The sequence below is a fragment of the Pelodiscus sinensis genome, chromosome 19 (assembly GCF_052426305.1).
Source record: "Pelodiscus sinensis isolate ZL-2025 chromosome 19, ASM5242630v1, whole genome shotgun sequence".
NCBI classification, from domain to species: domain Eukaryota; kingdom Metazoa; phylum Chordata; order Testudines; family Trionychidae; genus Pelodiscus; species Pelodiscus sinensis.
In genome coordinates, this window is record NC_143070.1 from 11,850,360 (window position 1) to 11,867,255 (window position 16,896).

The window sequence follows — 16,896 nt, forward strand, 5'->3', positions numbered from 1 at the left end:
CAGCTTTCCCAAACGTCCCCCCTGCTGTATGTCTTTCAGTGGGCTTACAGCAAAATTAAGTGTCTCCCAAGCACAACTTAGCTTTTTGGGTCACTTGGCTTAAGAGCTGCATCACAATGCCAGTGGGAGGAGGGAAGAGGAGAGCTCCCTGCAGAAGTCGTAAGGACACTGCACATTTAGCATTCTGGGGACACGTCTGTTTGAATTAATAAAAAATGAACATGAACCGAAAGGGGTTTCAGGACAAGCATCAGCCAGCAACTCAGGAGCCTCCTGCAACTGCAAATGTGAAACATGGATATAACATGGAAGAGTTAGTTGAATAAAATATCAGCCCTATTGTGTTTTTGTGTATGATTTAGTCCTTCCCATCCCTAACATGCTGCTTCAAGGTCTGCAGCTTAACACTGGTGATCATGTGCTATTTCGTAAATTAACAGAAGTCAGGTTATCTACCAGAATGACACACAAGGTGCTCTCTTAGCTGGTGTAAAATGCTACTCCCAGCTATAAATTACTATGTGTCACTGAGGAGATTTGCACTAGTGTTTGAGGCAATTAGAGAAGTAATACCAGTGGGAAACTTGATTTAAATCAACGCACCCAGCCTGACAAGCACCAGAATCCGACAGCGGGGATCTGCGTGGGCCAGAATTCACATTTACTGCAAGCTGGAGGGAGCCACTTTGCCATTTGGTCCCTTCCAACTTCTCCTGCCCACAACTTTTTGGCCACATCTCCAGGAAACCAGCAAGATGTAATTTCAGTCGCCTTTGCAATCGGCCTTTCAGTGACTTCTGGGGCCAGATGCTTTCTCCCATGTGCTTCGCGCCACATCGAAGGGCCGGGTATTGAATTTCCCAATGGCTGTCTTGTGGGAATAGCTGTATCTTTAGCAATTTTCAGGGATGATGTTGAAAAGTCCTGAGCTCCGGTGTATTCCTTGTCTGTTTAGGAGAGACCATCCACCATTACCTCTACCTGTTGGCGGAGACAGTGAGTGCAGATGGCATCTTCCGCCTGTGTGAAGGTAAGGAAACAGCTCTGGGCGTTCGGGCATCTGTGGGCAGTATGAGGCCTGAACACAGCTGCCCCAGTGTCTGTCTCTGTCTGGGGACAGTGCTTAAGGGGGAAGAATGGTCTTGCTAGTCAATGTAAGAATGGGAGTGAGGAGATTTGAGCCACCAGGAGCAACTCTGTGCCTCACCTTCCCCACCTGTAAAATGGGGATAAGAACACAAAGGCTCTCAAGGGAGGCCGGCCAGAACTGAAAATGACTAGTCAGTAGGAGGAGGAGAAGGATTCTTACCCTCTGTCACAAAAAGTTCCACCACCTGCTCCCCTCCACTAGAGAGGTTGTAGGCCAGGGACCTTCACCCAGAGTTGGGTTCTTGGCTCCTAGGCCATCCCGTGTGGCCCCCAGGAAACACCTTTCCCTGCCACCTCTAGAGCAGTGAAGGCGGTACAAATGCACAAAGGATTCGGTAGAAGTTAGGAGCCGAAGCCCCTTTGCGGCTCTGCACCTAAATGTCAGAGTTACGGTTGCTGTCGTGTTCCCGTGGCAAAGGCCATTGGGAAGCAAAGGTTTCCCAGCCACCTGTGACAGCAGCTCTGTGAGGTTTCCAACCCATTTCCTCTTTCTTTCAGCTTTCCAGGAAGTGCCTTTAAGATCAGACAGGACCACAGCGATCGTCCTGAATGAACATTTTAAATGGCTGCAGAAGCTGGCAAACCTCGTGTGGGGTGCGTTTTGATTAGGGAGCGGCACCGACACAGAAGGACTCTTCATCCTGCCACGGTACGTACAACACACGGGAGCAGCTCTTTGGAGCAGGGGCTGGGCCGTGGGCTGGGTATTCACAAGGGACATCAGCTCCTGTAGTAGAGTCCAGCCCAGAGACACCTGGGAAGACTTTCCGAGGCTCCCACAAAGCCAGGGCCCTGGGCAGCACAATGGGAGAGGGAAGCCGGTGCTGACCAACACAGGGTCAGACACATGGAAAGCTGAAACGTGAATTATTCCTGTCTGTCTGAGATGGGGATGGGGGGAGGCTTAGTTGTTGGAGCAGTGGCAGTGGGGCCTAGTAGTTGGAGTGGTGGCGGTCGAGCCTAGAGGACCTCAGAGCAGGAGCCAGAGCCAGGAGTCAAGTGCGGGCCTGGAACCGTCTAGGAGCAGAGCTGGGAGCTTAGCTGGACTGCGACAGATTCACCCTCCCCCTGAGGAAACCAGGCCCTGCTGTGGCGGCTTGACAAGGCCCTAATAGAGCCTGGGGCCTTCCCAGCACGGGGCCAAGCGCACTCCACAGCATTAGCCACGAGGGGAGCGAGGGGATGGGGGGGAACCTGCCCTGCTCCAGAGTCTGCCCCCTTGACAATTGTGCTCTTCTCATCTGTGCTCCTGCCCTTTCTCCTCTGGCAGACACCGGCTGAGCCCACCACGAGCCCGGCCTGGCCAGAAGACCAAGCAGCTGGGACACCAGGAGGATGCGGAAGAGGCAGAGCTGCACGTGACGGGGAACCAGCTGCGCACGGGGCCAGGAGCCGTTCCGCCCCCAGGCCAGAGGAAGCCGAGCCCCTCCCCAGCCCTGCGGTCTGGTCTCCAACGTTTGTCTGGCCCGTCACCCCAGGACACAGCTCACGAGTCACCATCAGACCCACCCATCTCCGAGCCCTTCCCACCGGCCTCTGCCCATCTGGGTGGGTTCTTCTCGTCGCCCATCGGCCTTCCCACAAACACCAGTGTGGGACCACGCTCTTTGGGGGACTGGGACTGCACGCGCTCTGGGGTCCGCGATGGGGGGAGGGACACGGGCTGCACGCGCTCTGGGGTCCGCGGTGGGGGGAGGGACAGGGGCTGCGCGCACTTTGGGGTCCGTGGTGGGGGAGGGGCTGGGGCTGCCCAGCGCTCTGGGACTGGGGTGGGGAGCTGAGGCTGTCTGGCTGCTCTGGGGCTTGTGGGGATGCCAGGGAGCCAGGCAGCCTGGGGGCTGGAGTGGGAGGGTAGAAATCTGGGGCTGGGCAGCCACCAGTTTGGGGAGGAGAGGGCAGGGCAGGGCCAGCAGCCTGGTGGGCATGGGGGGGCGGAGCCTCGGGAAGAAGTGGCGGGGCTGGGTTCTGCCGTCCCATGTGAGCCGTTCGCTCACTGCCCATGGCTCCCACTGCTCTACCAGTTGGGGTAGGGGCCCTGGAGAGAGGGGACTTGCCCAAGCACCAGAAGTGCTGTGCTCAGGTGCTCTGACTCCTGTGACCCCTGCAAGAAACCCCCACAGAGCCCTCTGCCCACAGGGGCGGGTTTCACTCCCCCTTCGGGCCATCTCAGAATAGACACGGGCACCAATCAGAGCAGGCCAGGCCCGGAGACCTAGACCAGAAGCCCTCGATCTCTGGAGCTGAACAACTGGCCGGCCGACAGCATCGTCCTGGCGATCCCACGGCGACGCAGCGAGGAAGAGGTGGTCTCGCTCCAAGAAGGTGTTTTTCAGGAACTCTGGCCGAGGCCTTCGGGCTGCGCCGCCTCGGATTGGTGCCCGAGTCCCTTCTGCGATGAGCGAGGGGGGTGAAACCCGAGGCAATTGGCAGAGGCCGTGTGGGGACTTCTTGGAGGGGTCCTGGGACCCTCTTGCGGGTTTTCTCCCCATGGATCTGCCTTGGGAATGGATTTCACCCATTGGAGACAATTGCAGGCCAGGACGCATGTGGAATTGGGTAACGGGACCCCTCTGAGGACTCCTCTGCCCGCCCCCCACCAGTCACGGTGGACCAACGAGGGCGAGGAGGCCACACCAAATAGGGGAAGTGCCATGGTGTGAGGATCTTCCCTCAAGAGGGTCCTGGGACCCCTCCAAGGAGTCTCCCCTCCGTCCTCTCCCAACCAGGGAGGGTCACCCTCCCCCCCCCAAAGCCAGCTGAGAAGGGAAACATGCACCAGTCAGAGCAGCTAGTGCCTGAAGGCCTAGGCCAGAAGCCCCCATCTCCGGAGGTGAGTGGCCGGCCGGCACCATCGCCCTGGACGTCCCAGCGCACCACTGCGGGAAGGAGCCCGTCTCGTTCCCAGGACATGTTCCCAGAACTCAGCACCTGGCCCGTCGGGCTGCACCTGCTCTGACTGGTGCACGTTTCCCTTCTGAGCTGGCCTGAGGGGGGTGACCCTCACTGGTTTGGAGGGGCTGGTGGGGAGATTCCTGGGAGGAATCTGGGCTGGACCCCGCAACACGGCACTTCCCCCATTTGGTGCAGTCCCCTCCCTCGATGGTCCTAAGGTCAGGGGCCACCATGACTGATGGAGGGCAGGCAGAGGAGTCCTCAGAGAGGTCCTATGACCCATTTCCCGATGGACACTCTGGCAGGGACATCTGCCCCCCATCGGACTGACAACTCGCCAGCCTAACTGGGTAACAGCTGAGAGTTTGTCTAGTCGCTGGGGACAGACCCACAGTCACGGCACACTCGTGAGTTCATGTTGCTGGCCCATCGGTCCATTGGTGAAACCCAGTCTCGGGGCGGCTCTACGGGGCCACCTTCCCTCTCAGTTGTTACGTCCAGGTGCGGCGGGGGCATAGGGCATGGGCAGTGGGCTGCGGTACATGTTCTGGGTGGGGACAGGCTCAGGGGCGCGGCTGGGGATGGAGCGTATGGGGTGCAGGCTGACGAGCAGAGAGGATTCCCCCCAGCCCTGGCTCATTGCAGAAGCTCAGGGCAGGTGAGAGTCACCTCTCCATGGCGGCAGCATCTGCCCTGAGAGTTGCTGGTGGGTACCTATTTCCCCCAGCGGGGGCAGATCTAGGCTGCGGGCGGGGGGCAGCAGAGGTGTCTCTCCCTGGCTGTGCCAGCTCTGCACTGGGGCAGCAGGGAGAGGCGCTATTGCCCCAGCCAGGCAGCTCCACTTTGGGGCTGCCGGGGAGAGGTGCTTTTTAGGGATGAATATCCCATTTCATGGGTTAATCCAGCTGTTCTCAAATGTTGTGATAGCGCAGCCCCCCTCTAAGTTGCTCACAACCCCTGTGTAAGTTTGAGAACCGCTGGGTTAACCGATGAAAGGGGCAGCCAGAGGGTGCTGCAGTCTGGCCGGGCTGGACCGGCTCCGCCACCCACTGAGGCCGGGCTGGAGCATCTTCCCCCTCCCACACAGGCAGGGTTACTCCAGCCCCGCCGGAGCAGCACCTGCCTGTGTCGGGCCCCGCGGGGCTGAACAGACCCCTGCCCACGGCGGCGGGGGGCTCCTCCAGGCCCCACTGGTTACCCAGAACCAGTGAGCAGCCCCCGCACATCCCGGTTCACTTCTCACCTCCCGAGAGCCTCTGCCCCATGTCGGCAGCCTTGGGGCTGGGAAGGGAAATCTCTGCTCTGCAGCCCTGAGCCCTGCGCGGGGATTCACAGGCAGCACATGGGGCTTGACAGGAGACGTTTCCAGTCCAGTCTGTTACAGTGGGCAGAGTGTGCGTGCACTAGGGATGTGAAAGTGCCAACGTAGAGGCGGTTACCTCCTGAGCCTCGGCTCATCGGTTAACGTGCACAGTCTCAGGCAGCCCCCCTCCACCTCAGCACTGCCTCTGCATTAGAGGCACTTGGGGGGCAGGTGGGGGCCGGTGCGTGCAGAGAGCCAGCTTTCAAGCCAGCTCCCTGTACACACCAGCTCCTGCTGGACCATTTTCCCCCATGCAAGGCTGCCTCTTTCACAGGCAGCAGCTCAGAGCAGGGGGCAGGTAGAAGCTAGTAGACCCGGGGTGCTGGTTTTTAAAGCAATGCCCCACATGTACCAGCTGTAGTGGAGCCGCCTGCTCCCCACCCTGCGCTGCTGCCTCCAGTCCAGAGGCAGCAGAGGGGAGGGGAAACCATGAGCTGCCTGCCCCCTGCATGTAACCGTGTAACTTAAGTACATGCATGTTCCCGTCCCTAGTGCATACACAGCGTGTGGCTCACAGAGCTTCTCCCTCGAGTGTGTTCGTTAACAAAGCCATTTTGTACTCAGACTGAATGTAAAAACTGTCCCTGTAAATGAGTCATCTGCTCGCCTGTCCAAATAAATCAATAAATCGATCTCTGCTGTCGTCCCTGGGTCGTTCTTGGCGCGTTGAATAGAAATTTGTGATTTTGGTGGAAATTGAGGTTTTGGCAACAACCATGTTCTGTCTCACGTGGACTTAAACATGGGAATGTAGAAACACGGGGGGGTGACAGACCAGGCCGTGTCTGGGCACAGCTGAGGGCGTCCGCTCAGGGCGAATTGCTCAAATTCAGGGCTCCTTTACAAACAGGCCACAAAGCAGTCACACAGAGCACTTCAGCTGCCTGCCTGAAGCCTCACAAGCAAATCCTCACTGACACCTCCGCAATATCCATGCCCCAGATGGCCCCGGGCCTCATACACAGGTGGGGGGTCCTAGCACCCAATCCCACCTACCCCGAACAAGTTCTGTCCGGTCCCAAGAAACCAGCCACAGATCCCTGGTCAATTTACCCTCTGGACCTTACCCACAAATCACACTGGGCCAATCCTTTAGCATCTAACAGCTAAAGGTTTATTATTACAATAAAGGAAAGCATGAGAGTAAGGTTATTAAAGGATAGTACATTACATGCATCGAATCTCCCAGTTCTCGATGCAGGCTCTAGCACAGATGTTACATTTGCTAGATTAAAAGTCCTTGTTGCGCATCCTTGGATCAGGATAGGTCCACAGGTCTTTCTGGCTCTTCGATCCCTGCATTGCTGCCTTTGGGATGAAGTGCTGAACTGAAGACCAAGATGGAGTCAGCCACATGGCCTATTTATCCCTCCTTCCTGGTCTCTTCTTGGCTACAGCAGGTCACCTGGCCCACGGGTTCTTCCTGTGTTCCCTGCTGGTAGCCCTTAGGTATGAGTCACCACTCCTTCTTTAGGTGTGTCCTTGGCCCATTGAGTCCCATTGTCCCACAGGGCCTCGCTGATTAGCATGTCCATAGGCCGGGCTCTGCCCACTGCTCAACCACATGCAGAGAAATATTCAGTATCTACACAGATTACAGACTCCTAACTACACACACAGACATTATACAATCACATGACTAGCGCACACAGGATTAGCAGACAGTAAGCTTCTATTCAACACCCCACATGGCCCCCTTTTATACCATTTTTGGGGCCAACACCCCCACTTATGGGTGCACCAGTGATCTGGCTGCTCCCCTCAAAATCCAGTAACGTGACAGGGGGTCTCTCTCCTCAGCTAGCCAGACCCAAGGACACGAGTTAGCTAGAGGTGTCTCTGCGTCGCTATTGGTGAGACCGAGCAGAGGTGACCGTGTGAGGGTTTCGATCGCCCACGCAGACGGTGTAGTTCGTAGCTATTGTCTAGCGATTTTCACTCTTTCACTGCGTTTAGGGAAATAGTAAATTCAGTATCTTCAGGGCCTTGTGTTTAGTGGGAAATAGTGAGAATAGATTCCTATTAGAAACCCAGCTGGGGGACTCAGTGTGACACTCGGCTTCCCTCTGCCGTGAGAAGGCCTTTCCCCGTAGCCGTATTGGGAGGCCTGAGGTAGCTCAGTCGGGCCCATGTTAGACTGAAGATCTAAAGGTCCCTGCTTCAGTCCCAGGGCTTGGCTGTGCTCTGTGTCCCCTGACCCTCTAGAGCTGGGCTCTTTACAGCATCACAGCTGTGCCCCTGGTCTGCGGAGAACTTCAGCAGCTCCTTGGACGCGCCTTGCCTGCCCTGCTACTCCCCCTAGGGCCCAGCATGCCCTGCCTGCCTTCCCCTGCCCTGCCGGAATTAAACCAGCTACCTAAGGATAACTTGCTGAGCCCCCGCTACAGTCCTCCACTCTGCCAGCTGAGCTATCGAAGGTCAAGTGTTGGCTCTGTCTCCGCTGCTTTGCCCTTAAGAACGGAGGCGGGAGTTAGGAAGAGGCAGCAGTATCTGAGAGCCCTGTGCTGGGACACAGAGTGCTGGGTTCTGGGGCTAGAGATACCTGCCCCTCCCCTCGAAAGGGGGCTGCCCAGATCGTGGCACGGCCAAGTCATGAAGAAAACTCTGCTGCATTTGGTGGGCTGGGGCCCGTCTCCTGACAGGCTAGGGACCATCAGTAGAGGGTGCATCAGCTGAGCAAGCCTGAAGCAACCTGCAGGTGGCGCTGCCCTGGGGAGCGAACCCCATTGCAGGGCCTGAGCCCTGTCTAGCCATCTCCTCTGAACAAGGCTCAGCAGCTCTCAGCCCAATGGGGGAGCTGGCAGGTGCTAGAGACAGCAGGCAGCCTGACCACAAAGTCCCTGGAGCACTTTGCAGCTCCCACCACACTTCAGTCCTCACCTTACTGTGCACCAGGCAGGGGAACAAAAGCAGGTTTTCACCTCACATTGGACTTAAACCCACAAGTTTTGACTCCAGAAGGCAACACCTTGTTCATTAGGCCCCCATGACTGCAGAGCCAGTGACCCATGGAATGTAAATCCTCTTCCAAATGCACGTTCCTCACAGCCGCTGGAAGACAAGTCCCGTTTCTGCACCTCACAGCCATGTCTGCAGCCCCTCTCGGCCAGCCCCTGGCGCAGGTCACTGACAGAGCTGAACCACCCTTTCCCCACAGATGTCTAGAGAAGACCCCTTCCTAGGCTATGTCTACACTGGCGGGTTGTTGTGCCAGAAGTATGCAAATGAGGCTACGCGTGGAAACCCCCAGGTCTTCCTGTCGCACGCTAGAAACCCGTCTAGCCTGGCGCCAGCTCTTCCCCCAGCCCAGGCCTTGTTCCTCAGCTGATTCCAAGAGGCTCTTCTGAGCGGGGAGTCAATGAGGAACCACAATGGTGTCACACCCCTGCCTCAAAATACTTGTGCAGAGGGTGAGAAACTTTTGTCTCCGATCTTAGTTCCCAGGCCTGTCAATGGGCAAACACTGGTATTCCCAGGTGGGGTCCAGTCCCAGGTGAGCTGGTCACAGCAGCCAGGACCGGGGCTTTTCCTGATAGGCCATTGACTTGAATGAGGCCTTCCCACCCAGCCATCTAGACAGACTCTCTTTTCCTAGAGGGCATTCCCCAGGGGCACACACATTTCCTCTCCTTCAGCTGATCCCTGGAAGCACCTTGCCTGCCCGGCTCCTTCCCCTAGGTCCCGGCTTGCCCTGCCTTTCTTCTCTTGCTCTGCCTCAGCTGGAGGAGGGAAAAAGACACTTTCCTTCATGCTGAACCAGCCACCTAAGGATAACGTGGCGAGGCCGACGACAGCCCTCCGCTCTGCCAGCTGAGCTATCGAAGGGCAGCTGTGGGTCTGGCGTCTGCTGCTTTGCCCTTAATCATGGTGGAGGGAGTTGGGAAGAGGCAGCATGGTGTTGGGACACAGAATGGTGGGGGTCCTGGGTCGTGCAATACTGTGAGATACCTGCCCCTCCCTGTGAATGGGGGCGCCCAATTCTTGAGGCAACCAGCAGGTGGCGCTCCCATGGGCAATGAATCCCATTGCGGGGCCTGAGCCCTTTCTGGCCAATCTCCAGTAAGCAAGACACAGCTGCTCTGTCAGTTCGTTGGGGAGGGGGGAGGTCTGGTACTTGCTGGAGACGTGCATGAGGTGCAACGCGGTACCAAAGTGAGTGGGGCACCGTGCAGCTCCCGCCAGACTCCAACCCTCCATTCCCTTGCGGCAGACAGGGGAGACTCCGAACAAGACGAGCCCGACAAGCAGGAATTCTTTGCAAACAGATATAATTATTTATTTAGTTGCCGCATGGTAGGCCCAGCCCCATCTATAGCAACACAGCAGCTGTACCCGGAGTTCCCAGAGTCCTTAATACTTTTAGTACGGGGACGCAGGAGTCAGGCAGGGCGTTGGAGGTGGGGGGGGGGGGCTCAGTGCAGAGAGCTGGGTGTGTTCGGAGCTCAGGGCAGGTTGGGAGGGGTGCGAGATACAGGGCAGGGAGTGGAGTGAGGAGTCAGGGCAGGTGCTGGGAGATCAGGGCAGGGGGTGAGGGATGGAGGTTTCAAGGAAGAGCTCTGGGAGATCTTTGGGGCTAAGCGATGGGGGGGGGATGCAGCCATCAGAGCAGGAAATGGGGGGCTCAGGGCAGGGAGCTGGGAGGTTGTAGGGAGTTAATGGGGCTGCCCACAGCAGAGAAGGTGAAGCTGCTCCAAAGGCAGCTCCTCTCAGGGGGTTGCAGCAGGGAGAGCTCTGCTGCTCCCCCCGCCCCCAGTAGTGGGCACTGGAGGGAGAGAAGGGCTGGTCGAGGGGGGCAGGTCTCAGGAGGGCTCAGGGCAGTGAGAAGGGCAGGAGTCAGGACAGCAGAGGAGGGTGAGGAGTTGGGGGCAACAGGCACCAGGGGAGATGATGGAACAAGGAGAGGAGACATGGCAGCAGAGAGAAAAGGGAAAGGTTTATAAAATATTTATTAATAACTTGGGATGCTGCCCACGGCCAGTTTGTTTGTGCCCTGCAGTGCAGTTTGGCTTCATGTGGGGATCAACACATGGCCGGCGAGTGGGAGCCGAAACAAAGAAGTAGTCAGTGTAATGCTCTTCTGTTGATATGTGTTCTAGTAGTTAAATTCTTGGACTTAAATGTATACCCCAAATTATAAAACATAGCAAGAGACCGGTAAGTCTAACTTCAGTACTGGGCAAATTAGTCGAAACAATAGTAAAGAATAAATTTGTGAGGCATGTAGAAGAACATAATTTGTTGGACAAAAGTCAACATGGGTTCTGTAAAGGGAAATCATGTATTACTAATCTATTAGGGTACGTCTAAACTACATGCCTCCGTCGACGGAGGCATGTAGATTAGTTTATTCAAAAAAGGGAAATGAAGCCGCGATTAAAATAATCGTGGCTTCATTTAAATTTAAGTGGCTGCCGCGCTGATCAGCTGTTTGTCGGCAGATCGGGGCAGTCTGGACGCACTGCGGTCAACAAGAAAGCCTTTGTCGATCGGCGCAGGTAAACCTGGTTTCACAAGGCATACCTGCGCCGATCGACAAAGGCTTCCTTGTCGACCACGATGCGTCCAGACTTCCCCGATCTGCCGACAAACAGCTGATCGGCAGAGCGAGGAAGCCATTTAAATTTAAATGAAGCCACAATTATTTTAATCACGGCTTCATTTCCCTATGCCAATCTGTCTAATCTACATGCCTCCGTCGACGGCCATCCCTAGAGAGGGATGGCAGGAGACAAATCGCTTGATCATTGTCTTCGGTCCACCCTCTTTGGGGCACCTGGTGCTGGTCACTATCGGCAAACAGGCTACTGGGCTAGATGGACCTTTGGTCTGACCTAGTACAGCCATTCTTATGTTGTTACGGCAAACAACCTTTTCACACTCTTTCCCCCTGGGTTATCTGGGTAGACATTATTGCAAGGCAAACATGGATCCTGTTCAGCAGTAAAGAGTGATGGTCATCACTGCAAACAATTCACAACTTATGCTGCGGCATGTCCAGGGCCTAGCCAGGAGCCGCTAGAGCAAGAAGAACGTGTGGAGGCCATGAACACAGAGGTGAGTGAAACACCTGAGTGGAGATGCTAGCGGCAATCGATTCTTCTGACAGAGAGAAATGCCAGTTCTGGACCCAGGTGACAAGCAGAGACTGGCAGGACTGCAGCTATGGGACAACGACCAGTGGCTGCAAAACTTGTGCATGCATAAGGTGACTTTCATGGAGGTTTCCTTCCCTGAGGTGCAGCAGTGCCAGAATGAGACTGGCTTTGATAGTTGAGAAGCGAGTGGTAATAGCCATGTGGAAGTTAGCAAGGCCAGGCAGCTACCGGTCAGCTGGAAATTAATTCAGAGTGGGGGAATAAGACGGTGGGAGGCTGCTGTGATCCAAGCAGCCAGTGATCCAAGTAGCAACGAAGGACAGAGACTCTGGGAAACATGCAGGCCATAGTGGATGGCTTTGCTGCAATGCAGTTCCCTAATGGTGGTGGGGAGGCAGATGAAATATAGATTCCTATCTTGGTACCTGGCCACTATCCCAAAGAGCTCATAACTGGGAAGTGGTAGTTCTTGCTGGTGCCATGGGCTTTGGTGGATCACAAAGGCCATTTCACCGGCATCAATATGGGATGGCCAGGAAAGGAGCATGACATGCGCATCTATAGGAACTTTGGTTTTGTCAGAAAAGTGCAAGGTGGAGTTTTCTTCCCACCTGGAAATCTTGCATCGGAGGCATTGAAATGCCAATTGTGATTCTTAGAAGCCCAGCCTCCCCTTCTTGCTGTGGCCCCTGAAGCAGTACGCAGGCAGCCTGGACATCAGTAGGAAGCAGCTCAGCTATAGGCAGAGCAAATGCAGAATGGTGGGAGAAAGAGCTTTTGGACATTTAAAGGGAAGGTTTTGCACTCTATTGACTGGGTTAGACCTCAGTATAAGCATCATTCCCATTGTTGTGGCAGCCTCCCATGTGCTCCCTAAAATTTTATGTCAGGGTAGGAGCATATTAAATGTGCTGACCTGTATATTTTACACAGCCCTGTCCCCGATCTGCCATGCACCACAAGCAATAACCATACTGTTGCTGAGAAATCCGGCCCCTCCCATGCCTGTCCAGGCATGTCAGCCGCTCTGTTTGCTGCCTCAAGATCTGCTCCTGGGTCTTGGTTTCACATTCCATGCACGTTATCCTCTCCTCATGCTCCACGCATCTTCTGCAGCATCGTTCTCCTCTGCCCATTTAATCACACCCTGCCCATGCGGGTGGGTTGCATTTGCTCATGGAATGTCATTAGCGCAGCTAGACTTAAAAATTAGTCCGAATTAGCGTTTTGCTAATTTGAACTAGCATGTCCACACAGAGTAGACCCTGAACCGAGGTTAAGGATGGCCGGAAGCAGTGCCGGCAGCGCATCAGATGAGGACTTAGACCGTGGAGCTGCTGTCTCAGGCTAGCGGAGGGCTGTGCTTAAAGGGACCCGACCCCCACCCCGGACAGACAGTTCTCAGGGTTCCCCGCTTGCAAAGCAGTCCTGGCTTGGAGTGCCCTGAGTGCCCACTCGTGGAACATCACAGCACTCGGCCATCAGCCTGGCTGCACTTGCCACAGGCTGCCATCTAGGGGGAGGGGGCAATCGGGGGGCTGCATGAGAACTTCCACCCCGAGAAGCCCGCAGAGACACCCCAGTCGTCCCCATCGGGGGTGCGTACCCCATTCCTCCCTCACCTCCTTCCACTTACCCTTCCCTAGCCCCCCTTCCTGATGTACAAAATAAAGAAAACGTGTTTAAAAATAGAATCTCTCTTTATTGAACAAAACTGGGGGAGACTGGGAAAAAGAGGTGGGAGAGGTGAAGAGAGAGGCTGGGAGAGGGGAGGGCAACTAAAATGATCAGGGGTTTGGAACAGGTCCCATACGAAGAGAGGCTAAACAGACTGGGACTTTTCAGCTTAGAGAAGAGGAGATGGAGGGGGGATATGATAGAGGTCTATAACAGCAAGAGTGGTGTGGAGAGGGTGCATAAAGAAAAGTTCTCCATTAGTTCCCATAATAGAAGGACTAGAGGACACCAAAGGAAAGGAATGGGTAGCAGGCTTCAAACTAGTAACAGAAAGTTGTTGTTCACAAAGCAAAGAGTCAACCTGTGGAACTCCTTGCTGCAGGAGGCTGTGAAGGCTACAACTAGAACAGAGTGAGATCAAGTCATGGAGTTTGGGTACATGGAATGGTATTAGCCAGGGGGTAGAAATGGTGTCCCTGCCCAAAGTTTGTGGAAGGCTGGAGATGGATTGCACGAGACAAATGGCTTAGTCACTGTCTTTGGTCCATCCCCTCCAGGTTACCTAGGGTTGGCTGCTGTCGGCAGACAGGCTACTGGACTAGATGGACCTTTGGTCTGACCCAGTACAGCCATTCTAAGCTCAGGGCTCAGGGTCGGGGGTCTCAGTGGACCATCCTGATTTTCATGCAAACCTTCTCCTGAGTGGCCAGGCTGGCAGCTCTCCTGCCCTAGATGGCCACTTTCCTGTGCCTAGTGCGGAGTTCGTGGATGAGGTCCACGATGTCTGCACTAGACCAGGCGGGTGCCCGCCTCTTGCGGTCCTGGCCAGGCTCCCGAGAGCCGCCAGCCTGGTCCCGGGAAGAGGCAGAGGGCTGGGGGGCATCGGGTGGCTGGCTCATGGCGTGCCAGGTGCAAGGTCTGCTGGCTGGGTGCTGGCAGGCTTGCACCTGGCACGGGCACCATAGCCAGCCCATGCCCCTTTAAGGGCTCTGGGGCCGGGAGGGGGGCAGACGATTTTCCCTGGTGGTGCCCAGAGTGGCCACCAGGGAAAGCTGGGGAGGGCTAGCCTCCCACTAGTTCGAATTAAGGGGCTATACAGCCCTTTATTTGAACTACTAAGTTCGAACTAGGCTTAGTCCTCGTGCAATGAGGTTTACCTAGTTCGAACTAAGCGCTCCGCTAGTTAGAAATAAGTTCGAACTAGCGGAGCGCTAGTGTAGCGCCTATGAAAGTTAATTCGAACTAACGTCCGTTAGTTCGAATTAACTTTGTAGTGCAGACATACCCTAAGTTCCAGGCCCATGGGGCTTCTCCGTGTGTATATTTTGTTACCTTCCCATCTAGTCATTGTGCTGGCAACAGGAATTTTGTTGTAATAATAAAAGTTCTTTCTTTTCTTTTTATTAACCTGGCAGTGGTTAATTGTGTGCCCTGATTTTTATTCTAGGGGTGAGATTTCCCAAATGATCTTTCCCCTGATTTCTTTATCAATATTTGGGTGGTGGCAGTGGAAGTTCTATTCCCAAAATCTAGGTTTTGAAGATTTTGGGGGAAGTTTTATACCAAAGCCTGGTAGATAAGGCTTTGGGGTACACTTGCTGGCCCCCACTTCTGCATTTATCATGCCAGAGTGGGGAAGGAGCCATGACAGGGGGCTCTGTCTGTAGGGCTCAGACTGGCAGTTAGTCAGGGATGTGGGGGTGGGGCTGGCAGAGGGGGGCTTTGTCTGTGGGGCACAGACTGGCAGTTAGTCAGGGACATGAGAGAGGGGCTGGCTGAGGGGGGCTCTATGGGGCACAGACTGGCAGTTAGGGATGTGGGGGGAGGGGCTGGCAGAGGGGGGCTCTGTCTGTGGGGCTCAGATTGGCAGTTAGGGACGTGGGGCAGAGGCTGGCAGAGGGGGGGGTCTGTCTGTGGGGCTCAGATTGGCAGTTAGGGACGTGGGGCAGGGGTTGGCAGAGGAGGGTCTGTCTGTGCCTTTCTTTCTGGAAGTTGATATTTTAAATCTTTCCTTGATCCCTGGGCCCCACACACCGTCCCTGTGGCTGCCCCCGGCTCCTTTCCCACAGGGAGGCCCGTAAGGCTGCCTGCAGTGCCTGGCTAGAGCTGGTGCTAATGATGCAGGTTGGGGGTTCAAGCCCTGCTGGGCAGTCTGGGCGGGGGAGCCTGTCTCTAGCCGGCAATTCGGGGCAGAGCAGCCGGGAAAGGAAACAGGCTGATCCTCCAGCAGGGAACAGGCCCCATTGCTGGTGAGAGGAGGCTCCAGCAGGCAGAGACTGCACTGGGCCAGCCTGCGGGGAGGAGGCTCTGGCCCCCTGCTTCCCTGCCCTCTCTCAGCTTCCCCCTTCCCCTGTGGGCTGAGGGGGACGTGGGCCCAGAGCCCAGCCTGCCCATCCTGCCCCAGGGATGTGGGAGATGAGGCCTCGTCTCTGGGCCTGAGGCAACAGGGCTTCCACTCCCCTCTGAGCGTGGAGGAGGCGAGCGACAGGGCCCAGCTGCGGGGTTTGCACTGGGGCTTGAGCCGGAGCTGTGAGCCTCAGCAGGACTTGATCCTTCCCCCGCTCACTGCTGCCCCCTCTGGCGAGCAGTGCTTGGGAGGAGCCGGCCTCCCGGGGCAGAGGAGACGGAGGCAGCTGCCTGTGAGAGGGGACGGGCTCATGCCAAGGGGCTTTCTGTGGTGCTGGGAGACGGAGGGAGGCCAGGCACAGGCCAGCGGGAGAAGGGGCAGCGCCTGCCAGGGCAGAACAGGAGGCACCAAAAAGGAGGCACCACTTTTCTGCCTGGTTCCATCAGGGGCCCTTTGGCATGAGAGGAGAAGCCCCGCCCCTGGGATGCCACCCACTTGGGTGTCTGACACCTACAGTAGAGCATCCATGGAGACACATCTTGAAGAACTGTTAAATAAACGGAGATTGCCTGTCTCCTAGAACAGACCTCAAATCCAGTCCCCTGTCTTCACAGCAGGACCAAGCACCATCCTTAACAAATTTTAGGCCCAAAATCCTAAGTGGCCTCCACAAGCATTGAACTCACAACATGGGGTTTAGCAGGCCAATGCTCAAACTGTTGAGCTATCTCTCCCCTCTTCCTATACCAAGGTAACTTCCTTTTCTCAATAGGCCTCTTTCTTGGCTCCTGCGTTACTGAACCACAGTCTTGCTCACTAGATTCCAGGCCTGTTGCTGATTTCATGTTACAGGTCTTTATTCAGGCCTATTGACTCCATGTTGCCGACCTTCAACTTACTACAGTGTAGATGCTCTTATTTCGGGATACAGGCAGACCCCGACTTACGCGGATCCGACTTATGCAGTTATGAACGGGGCTTTTCTCGCCCCGTGTACTCCGGGGCGAGAAAAGCTGCTCCGCGTCTCCCTTGTCTGCAGACCAGGAAGACGCGGAGCAAAGCCGCGGAGGGGCTCGGGCAGCGGGGCAGCCCAGGCGCGCCTGGGCTGTCCCGCTGCCGGCTCCCCCGAGGCTTTGCAAAGCCGCGGAGGGGCTGGGGCAGCGGGGCAGCCCAGCCCTTCCGCGGCTTTGCAAAACCTCGGGGGAAGCCGGCAGTGGGACAGCCCAAATGCGCCTGGGCTGCCCAGCTGCCCGAGCCCCTCTGCGGCTTTGCAAAGCCTCGGCGGAAGCCGGCAGTGGGACAGCCCAGAAGCGCCTGGGCTGCCCAAGCCCCTCCGCGGCTTTGCTCCTCGTCTTCCTGGAGACCCCCCGCCC